This window comes from Pleurodeles waltl, chromosome 8 (assembly GCF_031143425.1).
Source record: "Pleurodeles waltl isolate 20211129_DDA chromosome 8, aPleWal1.hap1.20221129, whole genome shotgun sequence".
Lineage (NCBI taxonomy): Eukaryota > Metazoa > Chordata > Amphibia > Caudata > Salamandridae > Pleurodeles > Pleurodeles waltl.
In genome coordinates, this window is record NC_090447.1 from 358,369,046 (window position 1) to 358,391,543 (window position 22,498).

At 48.2% G+C, this 22,498-nt stretch overlaps 1 protein-coding gene across 1 annotated transcript in view; it reads right to left on the reverse strand.

The window, feature by feature from the left end:
• Positions 1–10,556: 10,556 nt before the first annotated feature.
• TSPAN7 (tetraspanin 7) overlaps positions 10,557–22,498 on the reverse strand; it is a 230,637-nt gene continuing 218,695 nt past the window's right edge. The window contains exon 8 of the mRNA XM_069204232.1: positions 10,557–11,626. The gene's annotated coding sequence lies outside the window, so the exon portion shown is untranslated. The remainder of the gene's footprint in view (positions 11,627–22,498) is intronic.

Sequence of the window (22,498 nt, forward strand, 5' to 3'; positions counted from 1 at the left end):
TAATGCTACCAATGCTACTGCCAAAATTATTACTCCTGCTGCTATCACATTCAAGCATCATTTGTGCCACGCATTCTTCAGTTTTCTCTGACGGCTACAACTTTATGTTTTGTGGGCCAACAAACGAACTAAGTGGAAAAATATATCACTGATGAACTCTGCATTGTTTACAAACTATTACATATTTAAAAAAAGAGTCACCTGAAACATAAACCCATTAGCCAAGTAAAAATGAACCTGGCTGTTGATATTGCAAAAGTCTGTAATAAATACGAAATTAGGAATTCTGTAAAGCTAAAACAGACAGAAAAAAACAAAGGGAAAAGTCTAACTAAGTCCACCTCCAAATGGCGCTGTGACTCGATAAAACACACGCGCCGGGGGTCAAAGCTGGTGAAACTGCTTCCCCATCACTGCCAGCATGTTATCATGGCATAAGACAGAATCAGACCCTCTAAATGTCCAAACGGCACAACGGCGACTTAAAGTGAAAGAAGCCACAAAACAAAGCATAAGAATTAGACGTGAAGCAAATAATTAAAATGATCAAGGAGCCTAGATTATATTCACATAGCATAAACAATACATGGAGACTGACAATCAACGCAAGGCAATAACGAAGCCTGAGGCATTGTCACCCTTCACATCCACTTACTCTGCCAAATAGAGCAGAAAAAGGGACACGGGACAGAAGCCCATTTGTGGCAGAAGAGATCATCAAATGTGTGAAAAGGATAAAACTCTCCCAAACCCTCCGTGAATGCTGAGAAGCAGACGGCATTTCTCTGTGCAGAAAGATTAGTAGAGAGGGGACCTGATCTGCAGACCGTGTCATTATACAGATTAGCACCCCGGATGGAACGCTGGGAACTCGCCAGAATGCACCCTTTGCAGGCTAAATCTATTGACCCAGGCCCACAGAGGGAGCATTCTGTGCTGCTAGCTCCCAATATTTCTCAAGTGTGCTGAGGGCCCTGTGTGCAGAACCTGTCTCTTAGTTCAAAGAAAGGTTGAAAAACTGGCTCCATTCTCCCACAGCACTCCTTCAGCCTTCTGGTTCATAAGTGGGTGTACAGGGTCCTCTCTCTCATTTGCTGAAAAGGAAGATCAATCAGCCAAAGAAAAGAATGTAAACGTTTCTACTTGGGAGAATGGACGCATTGTTTTGCTATCCTCCTAATCTTACAGCGCATCTCATGTGTTTTTTGAGGGGGTGCTATTAGCCTTGATGCTCTTACCTACTGGTCAGTAATGGCTAATGTGTAGTCTACCCTCATTGAGAGCAATCACCTGTGGGTCAGGACCATAATTGCAAACAGGGTAATTAACAGCTGTGATTGCCTGCAGGTGCAGAAAATAGGGATTCATTACTGTTATTTCCACACTCCATGCAAATGAGTATACAACACAAGACAACAACAATTTGAGAAAATAGCAAAAGGATAACATGCCCATCAATTTCTTCCTCAGGTGGGGTCCAGTGCACTAGTTGATATGCTAGAAGCAAATGGACTGCCTCTTCGGTCAGTATTACAGATAAAGGAAGGTGAGGTGGAATGAGAGGAAGCCAAGAGGAACACGGCCTTAAGGCCGCACCCAGGAGACCATCAAGATAACATAACCTGACTGTTCAGGTGTTAATGAAAGCATTCTCAAAGCCCCCCTTCACATGGAAAAACAGGCATTTGCAATACAATAGGTCTCGCATTTCCTTGAGTTTGAGCTAACGGCGTTCTAAACGCATAACTAGACTTTTTTTGCCATATACATTGGTCAACCCTGCCACATAATTTGATCCTCTCTGCCACATAATTCCAGTGGCCCTGCATAAACTCTGAAGCACTTCCAATTACATTCTTCCTCTAGCTGCAGCATAAAATGAAAATATTGCCATTATTCATTATATTTTTCTATATATTATTTTGGGGTCCCCCCAACCTAGTGTGGGGACTCAGAGATGACCTAAACAGAAAGAGCAGGTCGAGTGGTGAGTTATGGGCAAAAATGTTTTCTAAAAGGAATGCCCCGCAAACCGAGTGCAGAGAATATTGTAGTATCTTGACTGTATTGCTCAGAATATATATATCTGTAAGAATAACATTTGTAAGAAACATGGTCATGTAACTATACGGTCAGCCCCTAGAGGACATAATGACATGGAAAAAGAATGGCAGAAAATAATGCAGTGTAACCATATATGCAGCCCTTAGAGGGTGTAGCCCTTGCACATTTTCAGGCCTAGCATGCCTACTGCAATACTGTTACAAACAAGGTCCTTAAAACACAAACTACTCTCAGTTGTAAAACAAATATTCCAGCCATGAGAGCACTTAAATAGACACTGAATGGTGGGATAGGTTACTATTTTGAGGTCCCCCCAACCTATGGTGGGGACCCAGAGATGACCTAGATAGAAAGAGTGTGTCATGCTGAACGGTTTGGTGGCAGTCCTATTGTCGTAGGACCACCACAGGCTAAGTTATAGGCACAAATGTTTTGGGGGGAAATGCCCTGCAAAGCATTATGGGGTGAGTTTCCTGAGTGCAGTGAATATTGTAGTATCAGCTCTCTCACTGTGTCAGAAGAGCTGCTTTAAGGATTTCTGTATTTATTTTTATTGTAAATGCATATTGTATATTTTTCAACTGCTAAACTTGTAAAGTGGTCCTCATGTACAGTGCTACTCTGATGGAGGTCGCGCTATATAAAACTTTACGCAGTCATGTAAAGCGCTCTTCCGATTGAGTTTGCACTCTACGAATCTTTAAAAAAAAAAAATTAAATAAATTAAAAAGAATCCCCCTCCACCTTGCAGCCTTTGTGTGCAGACACCACAAAGAAACAGCGGCATGCCCAAAACGGGGAAGAGGAAGAAACAACATACGGCCAGCCAGCCCAAAGCAGTGAGCCAAAAGAAAAAATAGGGCACAACAAAGGGGTCCCACGGGAGCTTGCCGACAGAAGGAGGTCTCCCCCCCGGGAGGTTTGGGGAAGTGGTACAGCCCACAGGCGCCATTTAGGTGCTTTTTGGGCTGTGGGTAGACCAATCAATCAGTCAATCAATCAATCAAATTTCACATGCTTGCTACTCACCCGGTAGGGTCTCAAGGCACTGGGGATAGAGGGGGGTGTTACTGCTCGAAAAGCCATGTTTTGAGGCGCTTTCTGAAAGTTAGGAGGTCCTGGGTCCTTGCGTAGGTTGGTGGGGAGGGAGTTCCAGGTTTTGGCGAGAAGGATCTGCCGCTGGAGGTGGTTGGTTGGATGGGGGTGACTGTTGTGAGGGCAAGGTCGGCTGAGTGGAGCTGGAAGGTCAGGATGTGGAAGTTGATTCGTTCATTGAGGTAGGCTGGTCCGCTGTCGTGGAGGGCTTTGTGAGTGTGGATTAGGATTTTGAAGACAATCCTTTTGTTGATGGGCAGCCAGTATAGGGATCTGAGGTGGGCAGAGATGTGCTCGTGGCGAGGGAGGTTGAGGATGAGACATACGCGGCATTCTGGATGCACTGGAGCTTTCTCTGAAGCTTGGCTGTGGTCCCTGCGTAGAGGGCGTTGCTGTAGTCCAGTCTGCTGCTGATGAGGGCGTGGGTGACCGTTCTTCTGGAATCCACTTGAAGGTCTTGCGTAGCATGCGGAGGGTGTTGAAGCAGGAGGATGATATGGCGTTGATTAAAAACTTATTTAAAGGGGCCATTTTAGGGTGGCTCCACCATTTTGGTGAAGCAACACGGTGGCCGGCCGGTTTGCATAGTTTTTGTGAGGATGTGGCTTTAGAGTTTTGGGTGTGTTTAGGAGCTTGAGTGAGGTGAGGTGCCTCCCTGTTAGTGATTATGCCGGCTGAAGTTCGGGTTTTTTCTTGGCGTTTCGAGCCCATGTGGTAGAGGCAGAGACTTACCAGCGGGCGTCTGTTCATCGATTTCCTGGGCCTGTGAAGATGGCAGATGAATGCGTACAAGCAGCACTTCAGCTGCTTCAAGAAGTTTGGCGCCTGGACCTGGTGTGCGACGGGGTGTTGCAACCCCCGCTCCCGGCCAGGAGGGCGGTGAGAGGAGGGGCGGCGGCCATTTGCGCGTGCTGCGACGAAGCCGGTAAGTCTGAGGGACGGGGCAGAGGAAGTTCTGGCAAAGAAGGGGTGGGGTGGGAAAACACCTTCCCGCCCCTCTGGCCTAGCAGTGCTGCCACATACGCGCCGGGCGCTGCTCAGAGCAAAAGGGAGTGGCCCTGAGGCCCCAGGGGTGGCGGGAGCGGCCTGGGGAGTCCCGGCGGCGGAGCGGAGGGCGGGGCAGGGGGCAAGTGGAGGCTTCCGTGGAGTTAGCCCCCAGCAGGGTGGAGTGAGGCAGCGAGAAGAGGTGCTGTGCCGGGTGAGGCAAAGGAAAGGGTGAGACCGCCTCCCACAGAGGCCATTAGTTACCGTGGAGGTTTTCAGGAGGAGGGGGGGGGAGAAAGCTTGTGGGAGGGGGTGCGGGGGCAGTCAGGAAGGGCTTACGGTGGGTGATGAGGGCCAGGGAGTGGCAGCAGGGAGGGGGAAGGGTGTATTTGGGGGTTGGACGGAGGGTGCTTCTGCTTTGGGGATATGGGGTGGGGGGTTGGGGTTATCCAAATCGTGGGAATCCAGTTTGGAATGGAGTGAGGATGAGGAAGTGGAAGGCCTCGCGGTTGAGGAGGATGGGATCACCTTAAAGGTGCATCCCCCTCAGCGCATGTACGGACGGGCTTGCTCTGCAGGGGCAGGCGTTGTGTGGGAGGGTCAAGATGGGGGTGAAGGGGATTTTCTAGACTGGGGGAGGGGGTGGCTGGTGGTTCTGGGGTAGAGGGGTGCGGGCGGGAAAATGGAGGGAGTGTAGACACAGGACTCACCGTCACACCAGGCTTTCCATGGCAGAGCAGCAAGTTGGTCAGGCACGACCCAGGCGGGTCCAGGGCGGCCCGGAGAACTCAGGAGGAAGTGAAGGCACGGCCCGAGCGGCTGGCTGGATATCATCAAAGATACAGACAGGAAACAAGGGCCCGAGGGCTAAGGTTCTTATGAAGGGGCCTCAGGATGGAGCAGGTTTTGCACCCCCGTTGGCGTGGCTTCTGACGACCAGTGGCCTGGCCTACAACAGTATGGACAACAGGGGACCTACATCGGGAAGCGGTTCCATGACTAGCTTGTACACCGAGAGGTGGGGAATGGGTGAGTGCTTTGGTGGGCACCCTGCCTGGTGTGTTTACGGAATTGGAAGACAAATTGGATTACAATGACGAAAGCATAGAGGAAGGGGAGTTGAGAGTAGAGGAGGAGGATGGCTGGTGGTGCGACAAGGGGGGGTGTCTAATCCTGTGCCTCAGTCATTTCAGGCGGCGAGCGGGAGAAAGGAGGAGCACCACTGGCGAGGCGGACGGCTCAGGAGTGGCCCCTGTCCTTGGCGCCAGGTAAGTAGGTGATTTCTGTGCACCATGAGGAAGTCTCCGTGGCGGTTGAGGCAAAGGTGGACTGTGCGAAGGCGTGTTTGTGTAAAGGGGTGTATGTCACTGACATAGGGGTTGGGCTGTAGTGTGATGGCGGCGTACAAGGATCTGCCTTGGGGGGGAGGGGATTCAAAGAAAGGTTCAGGTAAGTATCAGGGTGGTGAGAAGGCTAAAATGCTACCATACATGGACACAGCGAAGCCACTAGGGGCGCATTTGATGTCAACGACGAAGGAGAAGATTTGGAAAGGTGAGTACGTGGAAATGCTAAAGCTCCTACATAGGGAAGTCAGGTCCAAGGAAGGCTCCAAGGAGGAGGAGTATGAGCTGGCTAAGCGACCGAGGGTGCCAGTTCCTATTGAGAACTGGACGGAGGCCTTTTTGATATATGTAAGTGTATATTGTGAGCGTTTCCCTGAAAGGGCTGTAGCGCTCTTTAAATATATGGACGTTATTAGGAAAGCCCACCTGAAATATGGGGGCTACGCTTGGGTTCTATACGATGAGGAATTTCAGGCAAGAATGGCTGCCGATCCGGAGGTACAATGGGGAGAGATTGATATGGACTTGTGGCAGCATACGATGGGCACGTCCAAATTTGGTAAAACGTTTTTCACAGATAGTGGTCTGCCTATTACCTATTGGCCCTTTTGTGAGCGTCCCACCCAGGGTGGGGCAGGGTCAGCTACAAAGAGCGGATCAGGAATGGTGGGGAGTGGGTCTTCCTAATCAGGGGTGTGCTGGGATTATAACAAAGGCTTGTGCACCCATGAATATTGCAAATTCAAACATGAATGTTCACGTTGCGTCGGAAGACATGCACTTATTCACTGCTATGCATCAACAAACCAGGGAACCCAAGGGTCAGTCTTCCTAGGGGATAGCCAGGGGGTGCAGGGATCCAGAAAAACGAGAGGAGAGCAAGGTTCTCTGGGAAAAAGCTCATACTACGGTTAGACTTGACAGACTCTGTTTTTGGCTGGAACACTATGAGGATGAGGAGGCAGCACAGGTTCTGTTTAAAGGTTTTTCAGAAGGCTTCCAATAGGCTTACATGGGACCACGGCAGCAGCGTTCGGCTGACAATTTAAAGTCCGTCAAGGGAAATGAGGCAGTCGTACAGCAAAAGCTGGACAAGGAGGTGGCGGAAGGACGTATGGAAGGTTCTTTTTCGGACTAGCCCTTAGATAACCTCATGGTGTCCCCCATAGGGGTGGTTCAGAAAAAGGAGCCGTGACAATTCAGGCTAATTCATCACTTGGCTCGGCCGGAAGGTTCCTCTGTGAACAATTTCATTCCCGAGGAGATGACAAAGGTGTCACACGCGTCAGTGGACGTGGCCATTGCTATGATGGAATTGTTGGGAGTTGGGGCCTTGGTGGCAAAGACGGATTTAAAAGCCTTTTGGCTTTTACCAGACAGTCCTAGTGATTTTGAGCTCCTGGGTATTCAGTTCCAGGGCAGTTGGTATGTGGATAAAGCCCTCATTATGGGGTGTTCAATTTCATGCTCCTTATTTGAGTGCTTCAGCACTTGTCTGCAATGGATATTTTCCTCCATTACAGGGCACAAGGCAATTATGCACTACTTGGATGATTTTTTCTTTGCGGCACCGGTGGGCTCAGACCACTGTGCGGTCGTACTACATCAGTTTCAGGACATCATGGGGGACCTGGGTGTGCCCCTGGCCCATGAAAAAACAGTGAGGCCCAGCACAGCCTTAAACTTTTTGGGCATTGAGCTGGACACGGAGGAGATGGTGGCATGTTTGCCAGAGGAAAAGAGGATGGAAATGATTGCGATGGTGAAGGACATGGTACAACGGAATAAGGTGGGCCAGCTTAACTTTGCTTGTAAGGTGGTGCGAGCAGGAGAGGACATTCTGTAGGCATTTGGGTTTGGCTCTGGCATGACAGCGTTTACCACATCACCATGCGTGGCTCCGTGTGGAAGTGAAAGAGGATTTGCTGATGTGGTGTGTTTTCTTGGAGCAATTCAATGGCATTCCCATTCAGACGTGGCATGTGTGTGAATGGGATGTACAATTTTTTTCGGATGCCACAGGTGCAGCTGGCTTTGGCCTGTATTGGCAAGAACAGTACTGCGCGATGGATTGGCCAGCAGTCTGGTGAGGGGAGGAGCATAGCATTCCTGGAATTGTTTCCGTTGGTGGTCGCAGTGTGCCTTTGGGGATATCTGCTAGAACACAAAAAGTCCTTTTCTGTGTCAACAACCTGGCAGTCGTGCAGGTTGTGAACAGGCAATCGGCTCGGGAAGTTCAGGTTCTACAACTGCTGTGAGTTTTTGTGCTGGAATGTTTGCGCTGCAACATTTATTTTAGGGCAAAGCATGTTCCAGATGTGAACAATGACATTGCAGATGCTTTGTCTCGTTCACAGTGGGAGAAATTCCATGGGCTGGTTGCGGAAGAGTCTCTGCGCAGGACACCGATGCCGACAGCTTTGTCCACGGTAGGCGATGGTGGATGCTGCGCCTGGTGGTAAATTCATTGGCGCTGTCTACACAGAAAGCATACGTCCAGGCATGGAGGGAGTTTAGGCGGTCAGAGGCGCGCAGGAGGGCAGCTGAGAAAGACAGGTTGGAAGACGTAGTGCGTTTCATTATGGAGCTGGTGGAGAGGCGACAGTCGAGGATCACCATCTCCAGAAAACTGGCAGGCATTGCTTTTATGGGGAAGCTATTATGGGGGTATTCACCATCAGCTGGGTAGCTGGGCCGGCGTATATTAGACAGCTGTGTCAAGGAAGAGGTAAAAAAGGTAAGGTGAGACAGCCTATGTCTCTGGGCCTCCTAAGGGAAGTGATGCAGGCATTTAAAGGCATCTGCTACAATGAGGATGAGTGCCTCCTCTTTAAGACTTTAATATCCTGGATGTTTTTCGGGGCCTTCCAGGTTTCAGAATTGGTGGGATCAGAGCCTATGGCAGGGCTGAGGTGGCGTGAGGTGGCGTGATGTGTCGTTCGGTCGGAGCACGGTGTCGTTGGATATTGCAAGATCAAGACAGATCAACGAGGTAAAGGGACTAAGGGGTTGCATACAGCATAACCGGTGGCGGGAATATGTCCAGTAGTGCTGGGTCGGCAATTGGCAGTGAGAGGTCTGGGGGGTTATGGGAAGGTTTTTTGTCACAACAATTGGAAAAGGGTATCAGCGCAACAGCTTTTGGCAGTTTTGAGTGCAGGACTGCAATGTGCAGGGCGAGATCCTGATCAATTTGGCACTCATTCCTTTTGGATAGGCATGGCGACGGAGGCAAGTTTCAGGGGTTGGAATACCTGTCAATTTTACGAATGTATATAAAAGATATGTCAGGCAAGACATTGAGGTGGTGACAGAGTAGTCCAGTAACATATTTTTCTCCTGCTGCAGGTTCTGTATCAGGGCCAGAGGTGCACTTCCTGTCCATCTGGGTCGTCAGACATTCTTTTGTCAAGTGGGCTCAAAGACAAGCAAGACAGACGGCGATTGGGGACAACCTGGGTTTGGATAGGGAAATATACCGGGTTCGTTGGGAGGGTAAAGGGGGGATGCGGTGGCAGAATTTACTGGTGATTTTGCAAAAACTTAAAGGGCGAGGTTTTTGTCCGGACTTATTGTTACTACACTTGGGGGAGAATGACTTAGTGCAAAGGACAGATTTGGACGTGATTAAGACCATGAAGTTAGACTTACTGGCGATACAGCGACTGTGGTATGGGTACCAAGTAGTATGGACGGCATTTGTTCCAAGGAGAGTTTGGAGGGGCGCAAAGAAGCCAGGTGCCATAGAAAGGGCTCGTAGAAAAATGAATAAGGAAATGAAGGTTTTCTGTGAGGCGCATAGTATCATGTATTTAGAACACGGGGACATTTGTTTTAAAGACCGATAATTTTTTAGGGGCGGTGGAGTACACCTTTCCTTCATGGGCATGGAGTTGTACCTGCTCCAACTGAAGGAAGCCATGAAGGCGTTGTTTAAGGAGACCTAACTACAAGTACAATGTGTGTTTTGGCTGGCGCCTGGAGCAACGGGGTGGAGAAGTATGGGGGGTAGAAAAAGGAGATCTCCTTTTTCTGGTGGCAGAGACTGAGACAGTTCATATGACAACAATAACAGGGATGGACAGCAGATCTGACAAGACACCTTCAGGTTTTAAAGGGGGGGGACAGCAGGATAACTCATACAGAAATATTTTGACATTAGGGGTTCGCAAGTTGCAGATTCAAAGGGGTAGGGAGCAGCAGGAGATTATTAAGGTGACAAAACGGAGTCAGCAGAGAAATCATTACAAAGGAACAGTGTATTAAGAGAATGCAAGGTTAAGGGAAAAGGGAGGTGAGAGGGTAGGGTAGGGAAGCGGGGAGAGATTGGCAGGTATTCTTGATGTATAGTGAGGTTTTAGTTTTGTACGGTAATAGGGCAAGGGCTCTTTTGGATTGTAAGTGCACCTGTTTCCAATAAAGCGGCCTTTTACACACAAAGGTGACGTGGTGTTGTCCTTCTTCCCAATAAGGTATCTGGCCGATGGTGCAATAATCCATGTAACAGGGTCAGTCTCCAAGGCGTAACAAAGCAGCATCAACGTGGGACAACCGTAAAGAACTTACCTACGAAACCAAAGGAAATTTGAAAGACAGGCCCAGAAAAGAATGAAAGTGATGGGCGTGAGATGGGAGTGGTTAAAGCTCATAGGGTAGACTACAACAGGCAAGAGACCAGCACTTGCACGCTGCTAAGCTTGACCTAAAGATGATACAACCAGAAAACATGAAGCCAAGCTTTGTTTACATACAAAAAAAGGTAGAGCACGTGTTGCTGAGAGAAAGGGGTTTATGCGGTTGGATACACAGCAAGGTTGCTTGTCCCATGGACTTTGCTAGTTCTCAGTACCACTATTGGCCAGTGAGACGGCATGAAAAATGAATGCCCTCCAAATATTTAGAAATAGACTCAACGGCTCAGTACTTCAAAGAGCAAGACAAAATGTAAGTTACAGACTAATAACAAGAATTTTACTTAGCAACAGAGCTACCCATCCCATAACATGTGACCTATTGTTCATGTGATGGGCTTATCGCAACCTAAAAAAGTCCACAGTGAGCCTGAGCTGTCATGGTTCCATTTATTAATACATATATCACAAATTATCACAATATCAAAGCATTCTCATTGACATGCTAGACGGAGGCAATAATAAAAACAAATTTATAAGTTATTTCAATTATAAAGATTTTTTTTTCACTTTTTCTATTGTTTCTTTCTACAGCCCTCCATCCCGCCTGGCTCCCAAAATACTCCCTATGTGCACTTCTTCATTGGGTTTACAGTGTTATTTGGTAGTTGGCAGTAATTTTCAAGTGAAAAAAACCCCACAAAAACAGAAAAAGGACAAAAGGCTGCGTTACCGCACAACTTTGATTAGTTTCCATATTTTGAATGATAAAAGACATCATATTAAACTGCCCTTACAGTAAGCTACAACACAGTTTAGTAACACTAATACATACATTAAGTTGCAAAATGCACTAGACAAAGCTGAAGCACTAGGCGTACAACAGAGAGCTAGGTCCGAACTCTGGTCTAACATTAAGAATATCGGTTCCCATTGAAGCACAACAATATTACGACATTCGTTTTTTCAAGTATCTTCATGGTGCATCGTGGGTCTTTTTGGGGTAGATGGGTCTGATGATACAATTAAAATCTCTGGAAAGCCATTACAAAAAGATTTATTCCAACATGGTTTTAAATATATATTAATATGCATGTATATATCTCTTTATATATACCGTTCTATATAAGTGTGTGCAACATTTATCAACTGTGATTAAAGGCCAATTATGCCCTCCAGTCACTACATGCACAGCAAGATCGATGCCGTTAATGGATTACGGTTCTTACGACGCCACTACGGTATGACCAAACACATACATGCAGTGCCATCATACGCAGAGCCTTTCCAAGGAGCGTGTTCAGGTACTACCAGGCTAACTTACTCCTAGTGGCACAGCTGTATTTGAAGGAATGACTACACAACAAAATGGTGCAGGTATGTGGAACATGGAGTGATGTGTTCATGTCAGTGTGTGCTTGGTATGTGCTCTAACATTCTCAAAAATGTCTCCTTTTTTCCTGCAGGTTCTGAAGTTGAAATGGAGTTGGGATTCCACCAGCCTCGCTGAAAGACAAAAGAGAATATTATTTGTAAATGCATTGATCAATGTGAGAATTATTCTCAAAGTGAACTAACGACGAGTCATTATGTCATTGGTCAGCTACAAATAAAAATCATTGGCAGAAGTTACACAACTGTCATCCTAGTCATGTAGGCATTACTCAGTCTTCTAGAGCTTCAGATCTGTCATACATTCTGATGCTCACAATGATCATCATACATTACCACTAGATGAGTGGGCTATTAGAATACCTAAAATGCCTGTTCATAAGCTGATCATCATTTTCAATTCATTCAAAAAGTTATTGTAAAATGTCTGCCTTTGGTATGGCTGCTAAGAGAGGATGAATCAACAACCCTACTAGACTGGTGAGCAGGCATCATATCTTTGGTATGATCTAAATACTATAGCTTCCATAACATCAAGATCTGTAGCAAAAAGTGACCAAAAATTTGCTTTGTGAGAATAAAAAATGTAGTTGGGTTATTGAGAGTACATTTTCACAGCAAAAAGAAATTGAATTAGAGTGCACTAAGAGTAGATCTACTCTTTTCATTTTTTAGTTCTGCATTTTTCTCACAAGCAACCTGCTTTTGATCTCAGCTCTCCATCAACACTAGCAAAAACGAATAGACAAATGTAGTTTCCAACCAATTCTGCACTACCAGCAGGGTCTTAAATGAGAAAACATGCTTCTGGCAACTGTAGCCGCAAGAACTGAAATAGACTCTAGAGAAAATCCAAAGCATGTTTTTTACGGATAACTACAATGAGGCTCACGAGCAACCTTGCTTTTCTGGAAATGAAAGCTGCACTCTAACTGCTTATAAACATAATTCTTACAATAAAGGCTATATTGTGAGGCAAAACTGATATCCATTCATGGACTGAAATTGAAGAGATAGCAGTTTTTAGTGAGTTGAGTGCAGCTGTAAGTTGAGTGCATAAAATATGTAATTCCTTTTTCCAAATGCCATGTTTAAATACTTTTGAAAACATTATTTCATCCATTACTTATGGATAAGAAGTATGTGTATATACTCATTGCATTAGGATTTAGTCTATCCAGAAAGTGTTACCATGATTAATTCTACCTTTATGTGCTTTTTTGAATGCAACGACAATAGACGACAAATGTCAATGCCCATTTGTGTCAACTAAAAAGACATGCCTGAAAAATGCCCTTGCATATAGTGGTCGCCTTGAGTTAGGCCAAAGTAAACTATTCCTGGTTAAGTCATTCAAATAACTCAAACTCTAACCAGGATTGTTTAACCAAGTATGACTAATAACAAAACTTGTGGACCTGGGAATAGGTGCTAATGCTGAAAGTGACTAATGTTTGGCTAATAAATTAGTTATTTCTCCATGTTTAATCTACATTAGGGCCCCGTGAAGAGTTGGACGCAGTCCAGTCTTTTCACAGGAGCTCTCAGGCCAGAAGTAGACAGCCGGTGAGTGGGTAGGCTGGGGATTTGGGCTTGGGAGGGTTCTTGGGAGGGTACAAATGGGGCTGGGCTGAGGTTGGCTGATCCAGGGAGGAACAGCCTAGGCGGACATTTTAGGTTTGTATAGCGTTACTACTTTGATTTCGATTTTGCTTTCTGCACACACGAAGCGGAACGAAGTATTCATGTCCGCTGGCCATGACGTTAATGCGATCCGGGCCACACTTCGCATTCTGCATGAAGCGGGCAGCTTAGGCTTAATCATGCCTGGCGTGCTTGACCAGGCCTGGGTGTGCATGTCGCGTGCGCTGCGCTCCGCGGCACAAGGGGTGGGGGTGGCGTCTGCCGCTTGCCGCTCCCCAGTAAAAGAAAGCAAGAAAAAGGCCAAAAAGGAGCGGGGTGCAGCACATCCACTCCCCACCTATTGACATGGCAGAGGGGCCACGGGGGAGCCGCTGAAAGGAGCAGAGCAAGAGAGGGAGGAGCTGGGTGAGGGGAGCCATAGGGAGACTCGGCTGGCCCTCTAAGGCTGGGGGTGACAGGGGGAGGGTCTGCTCAGCAGGCATTACATGTGCTTGTGGAGCCAGCAGGGGTTGAGAACCATTAGACCTCACATTGTCTGGGGCCATATTTAGAGGCACTGGAGCGGGCACTGCGCAGGGGCTGAGGGGCACCAAAAGAAAGGTGAAAACATGCAGTGCTGCGGCAGGGAGTCCGTGGGGTGCATTGGCCAGCAGTGGGCCAGGCACATGAGGGCGGACAAGTGCAGGAGGCGGTGGAAACATGACATCACATGTTCATTGACTGGTCGGCAGTGGACATAGAGGCCAGGATTCATGAGCAAAGGAGACTGGTGGCAGAGACAGAGCTCAGGTGGGCAAAATTGGACAAGGAGAGGGGGGAGGCAGATGGGAGGTCCAAGAAGGTGAAGAGGAAGTCAGTGGGTGTTGGAGGGGGTCAGGATGAAGGGCACAGGTCAGAGAAGTGTAGTTGGGTGTGGATTCCACATGAGGAGCAGTGGCCTTTGCGGCTGGTGGGACTGGCAGAGTGACGGCAGCGCCTGGCGCACATGGCCAGGCGCGGCGAGGAGAGTCAATGCCAGCGTCAGAGGCTGGCAGAAAGGTGATGAAGCCAACGGGACGCACCACGGCCCCAGGACGTTGGTCAGAAGTGTTAGAGGGGTCTTTGACGGCCTTCTCTACACCGTGGGAACGCATGAAGAACAGGCCTGGCTTACACCACGGGGTTTTATGTTGGGTGATGAATACAGCATGGGAGATGCAATAGGCGCTGAAGAAGGAATGGGCGTGGATGATGAAGAGTTGCTTGAATTGGATTATGAGGAAGAGCTGGATGAACGGAAAGAGGGGGAGATTCAAGAAAAGGGGGTGAGCGGGGTACAAGGGAAAGGGCAGGGGCACAGGAGCGGTGCATCCCCCTTTTCTGCTTCTGTTTTGTAGGCTTCAACGTCTATGGCACATGGACTTATGGTCTCCCGTAAGGATGGAGGCAGGCACAAGGCATTGCCGGGCGCTGGATCGACGGCTCATGGGAATCAAGGTAAAGGAGATTGGTGGGCACCATGGGACGAGAAGAGGGGAAAGGTTGGCATGGCACAATACAAATCCATTGGGGTGGGTGAGGATTCAATACACTTCCAGCCTGATACAGGTGCAGTAGTTGCAGGCAGGACAGATAAAGGGGGAGACAAGGCGCCGCCGGCGCAAAGCGGAGATGGAGATACGGTGGTAGGCGGGGAGAAGGAGGATGAAGACAAAGGGGGGACAGGGCATAAGAAGAGGCTTCCTTACATGGGGCTCGCTCTACTGTTAGGGTCATATGTAGCAGACAAGACAAAGGCGAGGATATGGAGGCATGAGTATGTGGACGTTTTCAAACTTTTACACAGGGATATTCAGGCTAAGGAAGGTTCTAAGGAAGAGGAGTGGGAATTGGCACGGAGGCCTCGGGTTCCAATAACTATGGACAACTGGACTTCTGCCTTTTTGATTTATGCCAGTATATACTGCGAGAAATACATAGATAAGGCCATTACCAGGTTTAAGTACATGGACATTATTCGGAAAGCCCAACTGCACTTCGGGGGCTTTGCATGTTTGAATTATGAAGAGGAGTTCAGAGCCAGAGTAAGCATTAACCCTGAGAAGCCATGGGGGGCTGTGGATTCAAAATTATGAATGCAGTGGACAACATCTTCACATTCTGCGGCATCCATTCACACAGCTAGTAGTCTCCCTGTGGTATATAAGCCTTTTCAGCAGTGTCCCACTCAGGGAGGGGCAGGTATGCCTCAGAGGGTGCAGGAACCTAACTCAGGCACATGTTGGAACTTCAACAAGGGGTTTTGCTCCAGGCACCCCTGTAAATTCAAACATGAGTGTTCCAAATGTGGGGGTAAACACGCAGTTATGCAATGTTTCTCACTCACCAGTCCGGCCGAGCAGTGGAGATCTACCTGGGGCAGAGGGGGCCAAAGCGCTACTGGGCCAAAAGGCGCCTACTCCAATTAGGTTGGAGAGGTTACTGCATTGGTTGCGCGTGTCCCGGTTACGGACAAGGCGCTCAAATTGGAATGGGGTTTCAGAGAGTTTTTTTGGGTGGGTAATCAAGGTCCATGGAGAAGGAGATGGGCGGATAATTTGCAGTCAGCCAAGGCCATGCCAGAGGTGGTGGCGGTGAAATTGAACAAGGAGGTAGCAGAAGGCAGGATTTTGGACCCCTTTTATGAGAGGCCCATGGAGGATTTGATGATCTCACTTTTGGGAGTGGTTCCAAAAAAGAGCAGAGGGGACTTTAGGCTGATACACCATTGTCATGGCCTGAAGGGGCATCGGTGAATGATTTAATCGCACCGGAAGATACACGGGTGGTAAACGCCATGGTGGATGATGCCATACGGCTCATACGGGGGTGTGGGAAAGGTGCTGAGCTGGCCATGTGCGATATCAAGGCAGCTTTCCAGCTGCTCCCTATTCACCCAGAAGATTTCTCTTTGCTAGGAATGCTGCTGGGGGGACATATGTGTAGACATAGTCCTGCCTATGGGATGTGCGATTTCAAGTGCATTGTTTGAAGCCTTTAGTACCTTCTCGCAGTGGGTTTTTGTTCAGGTGAGTGGACATCGGACGGTGTCACATTATCTGGATGATTTTCTCTTTGTAGGGACAGCGCAGGCGGACTCGTGTGTCAGGGCACTGAGGTGTTTTGAGCGGTTGGCACAAGATTTTGGGGTACCTTTGGCCCCGGAGAAAACGTAAGGCCCTAGTTGTGTCTCGACCTTTTTGGGCATTGTACTGGACACGAGGGAGTTCATACCTCACCTACCGGCAGAAAAGATGGATTTAATTTTGCATGTAGAGTGGTCCGGGGTGGACCCCTCCCGCATCACATGATTAGGTTGACCACGGGTTTACGGGAAGACATTAGAGTATGGGACCTGTTTTTGACACAGTTTTATGGGGTCTCAGGCCCATATTTATACTTTTCTAACACTGCATTTGCATCGGATTTTTTTCGCAAATGCGGCGCAAACTTACAAAATACAATTGTATTTTGTTAGTTTGTGCTGATTTTGCATCAAAAAACGACGCAAATGCGGCACTAGAAAAGTATAACTATGGTCCTCAATGTCTTTTCGGGAAGAAGACACTGTTGGGCAGGTGCAGATGTTTTCCGATGCAGCAGGCGCAGCTGGTTTTGGGCTGTTTTGGGATGGCCGTTGGTGTGCAGAGACATGGCCTGCCCAATGGTTGAGTCAAGGAAGAAGCATTGCCTTTTTGGAATTCTTTCCTCTGCTAGTGGCGCTGTCTGTATGGGGAGGTGAACTGGCTAACAGGACAATGATGTTTCATGTGGATAACTTGATGGTGGTCGATTTGGTGAACAGACAGAGAGCCAGGGATCTTAGAGTGCTGAGGTTGCTGAGGAGGTTTATGTTGCGTTGTTTAACTTTGAATATAATATTTAAGGCTGCACACATTCCAGGGGTAAACAACTCCATTGCACATTCCATATCTCGTTTGCAGTGGCAGCGTTTCCGACAGTTGGCACCCGGCGCAGACAAGCACAAGACAGCGGTCCCGGCAGACATTTGGGAGTGGGGGGGCGTGATGGTCATGAGACTGGTGGAGAGGTCGCTAGCAGAATCAACTCTCAGGAGTTACCGCCTAGCATGGTTGGAATTTCAGGACTTTGAAGCTTGCAGGGGGCAGTTTTGGAGTCAGGAAAGAGAAACACTTGAGGCTCGGGTAATGCATTTTGTTGTGTTTCTGATTCAGAAGGGTTTATCACCAGCCACAATTGGGGGCAAGTTGGCAGGGGTGTCTTTTTATGGGAATTCGTTTTTTGGCAGGGACCCAGCGAGGAATGACATTCTGGGAAAGTTGCTGAAAGGTTGGGGGAGGATCCGCACAGGATCAGCTTTTGTTCGGGAAGCTATTACATTTGAGGTATTGTTGGAGATCTTGCACGTGTTGCCAGTTTGTTGTTTGAATACTGACGAGGTGGCACTGTTTTGTTTGTGTATGACATGGATGTTTTTTGGGGCATTTCGTGTGTTTGAATTGCTGGGAGTGGGGAAAGCTTGTGGTGTAAAGGTAAGTGAGGTGAACATCAAGGTGAGAGACTGGGGATATGGTTGAGGCATTCAAAGATGGATCAATTGGGTAAGAGCAAGTGGATTTTGTTGGAGCAAGGAGGAGTGTTGGGAGCATGCCCGGTACGAGAATGGGACAAATTCAAGGAGCGTAGGGGGAGTCAAAGGGAAGGTGTGTTTTGTCATGAGAATGGCACAAAGGTTACAGCTTTTCAATTGTTGTCTGTTTTAAGGATGGTTCTGAGAGGCCTGGGTAGGCAGGCGTGTAACTTTGGTACTCACTTCTTCAGAATTGGCGCAACCACGGAGGCGGCCATGGTTGGAGTGGGATTGGGATAGGATCAGGCGCATTGGACTGTGGCGATCAAAATGCTGTGAGAGATATGTAAGGTCCTAGTTTGGTTGAAGGGAGAGGTAAAGGCAGGTTGGTCAGAGAAATGGGGTGGGGAAGGGTTGTGTTTTTTACAAGCTGACATTTGTTTCTCTTTCCAGGTTCTGTGAGTGGCCCGGAGAAAAAAAAAGGCAATCACGTGGTTGGTCGGACACTCTTTTATTCATGGGGCGGCTAAATATGCAGAGAAGCAGGTCTATGGACGATCTGTGGGACTCCTGAGTAGCAGGCATGAAGTGCCTATGGTGGAGAAAGAGCGGCATGAGGTGGGCAATTTGCTTCCTTTTTTTACATCGATTTTGCCAATGTGGGGATGTCTGGATGTATTGGTATTACATCTTGGGGAGAATGACCTGGTACGTCTCTCTGGGCTCACCCTACTGCAGCACATGCAACGAGATCTGGTCCTGATGAGGCATAACATGCATGGGACTTGCTTAGTGTGGACAGAATTTGTGCCACAGAGGAAATGGCGTGGAGCACAAAAACATGGGGCTATTGAGAGGGCTCAGAGGAAGCTCGATAGGGATATGCGGGTTTTCAGCTGGGCGCATGGCATTAATGTACTGACACACGAAGGGATAAGAGAAGATGAACAGGTGCTCTTCAGAGATGACGTGTGCATCTCTCGGCCATGGAGAATGCACATTACATGATGGAGTTGCGTTTCTTGCTGACTAACTTGTGGGGTGGAAAACTTTGGCGGTGTGTTTGATGGACAACCATGTGGTGTTACAGTGGGTTTCGCTGGTGGGGCAGCAAAACGCCAAGTGGGTTTTGCTGAGTGGCAGTAGATGGGGGAGGGTGGAGAGTCAGATGCGGGCTTGTCCACCCTTCCAGGGGGGAAAAAGAAGCAGGTGAAGGATGGCAGACTGGGGGAGGCCTGAGTCAGGAAGGGGATAAAAAGAAAAGGGGGATGTGTGGGAATGGAAGTGGAATTTTGGGTGAGCGAAGGATAAGTGGTGCATTGAAACGAGGATGGAAGAAGGGGAGTTACAAGTTTAAAGATAAATGTTATTATTTAAGTTCTGGTTACATTGATGTGTTCTCATGATGAGCAACCCTGTCCTAATAAACGGCCTTTTACACTAAACTAGGATGTCGGAGCCTATGTCCAGATGAACATGCACGTCAGTTACAAAAAAATATGTACTGAAAGCTGACTGGAATGAATGCATGTGAATCTATTTATGTGGTAATTTCATTGCAAATCTATTTATTACTCTTAGCAAACACAACTTGTATTTGAAAGTGTTGAAGGGAGCACAATTTGTGTATGGTAGGCAGATGTAATCACACAAAAAGTAGTACCAATGTTTTTCACAAGAAACAGAACACAGAACGCATCTTATTTTATCATGCACATTACATGTCGATAAAAGACGGTGTTATTTGAGATCAATATTTTATAGGTTAAAACGGGCTTCCCTGTGTGAGCCAATGCAACATATGTGGAGGAATGCATGTCATATAACTAACAAATGTAAATAAGTGCATTACCATTGTGGGAACCCGCTCTGTGTCTGTGAATTAGGGAAGAAAGAAAAAAATAACTATTCTGACTATTTTGGTCAGGAGGTACATTTTGATGTCATAAAAATATAGTAAAGCAATTTAAAAAAAGGCTTTAATTTGCCTGTTAGTATGCTAATGGTGAAAAAATAAAGAATAGTGGGTTAATGGTTCTGTGGCTGGTGGCAGGTGTAGGCTACGTGCTCTGTGACTGTGCAGTCAGCCCCACTCCCCTATTCCGGAAGCAAAGCGGCAGCAGGGTCACGAGAACACGGACGCGCGGAGAAGCAGAATAGTGGCTGGCATGGGTTGTTCGTGTGTCAAGGGATTGGAGAATGGAGGATCCCTTTCCCCCATCGAGCGTAGTTAGGGGAAACCATAACCAGAGCGCACTGAGCGGCTGAGGCACAGCAAAATCGGGGGATTGGCAGCTGGGGATCCCACTTTCTGAGCTCATGGTACTAGGAACCTGGCAGCAACAAGGTGGATACTCACTTCTACAGGACCCCGCAGGCAAAGGTGAGTGCAGCCAGCTACGAGGATTCAGGACGGGCCAGGGCTCATTGCCAGGAAGGACTGCTGGAAGAATTGAGAGCTCCAGGTGGCACCAGGTTGTCCTAATTGTCGGGATGCACCCCCAACAGAATCAGGAGCCAGTGAAGACTACAGAGCAGGGAGCAGCTTAGCAGATTTTAGGTTTGGGACTATCTGCAACAAGGGTGTCTGGTAAAACAGCCTTATATAGAGGGGTGGCTGATTTGTGCAAAAGGACATTTGGACATTTGACAAAGGTCAGCAGCATGCAAAAGCCTCATTCTAAATTAGGGAATGCCCCAGGTACTCCAAACACATATTCTACCCCAGCTCAGAGGCTGAAATACCAGGGTGCCTCGGCTAACATATGGGCTGCCAGAGGGAGCTGCAACATTTCATTAAGGATGGAGACCAAGACCAGAGAGCTGCTGGACATTGAAAGGTCAGAAGGGATATGTAGTCAAGGTGAGGGGAATTGAAGAGGTGCATGCAACAGAGGAAGGGGGATCGCTGGGTCCTCAGCCGGGAGATTCAGGAACCCCTCCCTTGATGTTCGAGTTCACGAATGGCAATGTGGAGGTGATAGCCCATGACAGTAGAGAAGCTACCTTAAGCCCCGCTAGAGCTAAACAATGTCCTTTGTCCTTAAAGTCCTCTAAAATGAATTGGGAAGCATCAATACCTAGCAAAGCTGTGACTGGGTTTGCAAGCATGGCAGAATCTGTGCAGCCTTTCAACGAGTAGACGGGCATATATGCCAATATACTGGCTACACAGGCTAGGTCCCAAGTAGAAGAAGGGGAAAGATTCCACTGAGGTCTCGATGCCTCAGCAGCAGGAGCGCCTACAAATGACTTCAAGCACAAGCAGAACCACCAAGGTAGCACAAACACCGTAGGCATCCCCAGACATGGAGCTACCTTGAGAAGGCATAGTGACCAACAGGAATAGGGGTGGGTCAAGATCAGACCATTAAAAGTCTACTCTACAGCCTACTGGAAATAAGGGAACTAAGGACCATTCAGGCAAATAACATTGCCACACTTCATGAAAGGCTGAGAAAGATTGAGGAGGGCATAACACAAATTCCAGTGGCAATTAAAAGAGGCTGAAGTTTGTAGAATAAAGTGTCTTCCATGGAGGAAGAACTCCTACAGCTGGAAAAGAGCAAAACTAATTTGGAATGCATGGTGGATGACCTAGAAAACTATAATAGGCAATCTAACCTCAAAATTGTAGGGGTCCCGGAAGGGTGCAAAGGGCAGCAGAAGATATATTGGGGGGACACTGATTAAAAATTTCTACAGGAACTGGATAGGGATCTGACTATTATGAGGGTGCATAATGTACCAGCTCAACGATTGCCTAGTGCTAAGTATCCTGGCACAATATTAGTACATTTTGCAGACATTCACATGAAGGAGCACATCCTGTCCAAGGCCATAGAGAAGAGAAGAGAGGTTTCTCAACTACAGAGGTACCCCAGTTTTGGATCTTTTCTAATATGTTTGCATCAGCAGCATGGCGATGAAAAGACTTTATTTAAATTAATATTTGTTGACGTCCTAGGGGGCTCAGGCATCTATCATGCAACAGCTGAAGCTTAAAGATTTGGTGAAAGGACAGTTTTATCTCTTCTACAATACACTTGAGGCACAAGAGCTTCTCCAGATGTTTTCTAACCAGCACTAGCTGCATGGCCTAACTTGGGCAACTCCAGGCCACATTATGGGGGTCATTCTGACCCTGGCGGTCACCGACCGCCAGGGCCAACGACCGCGGAAGCACCGCCAACAGGCTGGCGGTGCTTCCTGGGCCATTCTGACCGCGGCGGTAAAGCCGCGGTCAGAAAAGGGCAACCAGCGGTTTTCCGCCGGTTTACCCCTGGCCCAGCAGCGCTGCCATTGGGATTCCGACCCCCTTCCCGCCATCCTGTTCCTGGCGGTTTTTATCGCCAGGAACAGGATGGCGGGAACGGGTGTCGTGGGGCCCCTGGGGGCCCCTGCACGGCCCATGCCACGGGCATGGGCCGTGCAGGGGCCCCCTAACAGGGCCCCAGAAAGATTTTCAGTGTCTGCTTTGCAGACACTGAAAATCGCGACGGGTGCCACTGCACCCGTCGCACCCCTGCAAATCTGCCGGCTCCATTCGGAGCCGGCTTCCTCTTTGCAGGGGCTTTCCCGCTGGGCCGGCGGGCGATCTTTTGGAGATCGCCCGCCGGCCCAGCGGGAAAGTCAGAATGACCGCCGCGGTCATTTGACCGCAGTGCGGTCTTTTGGCGGTCTCCGCCCGGCGGGGTGCGCCCGCCGCCCGCCGGGGTCGGAATGACCCCCTATGTGTTATGTGTTGGGGTGGCTCCTTTTCAAGAGTGAGG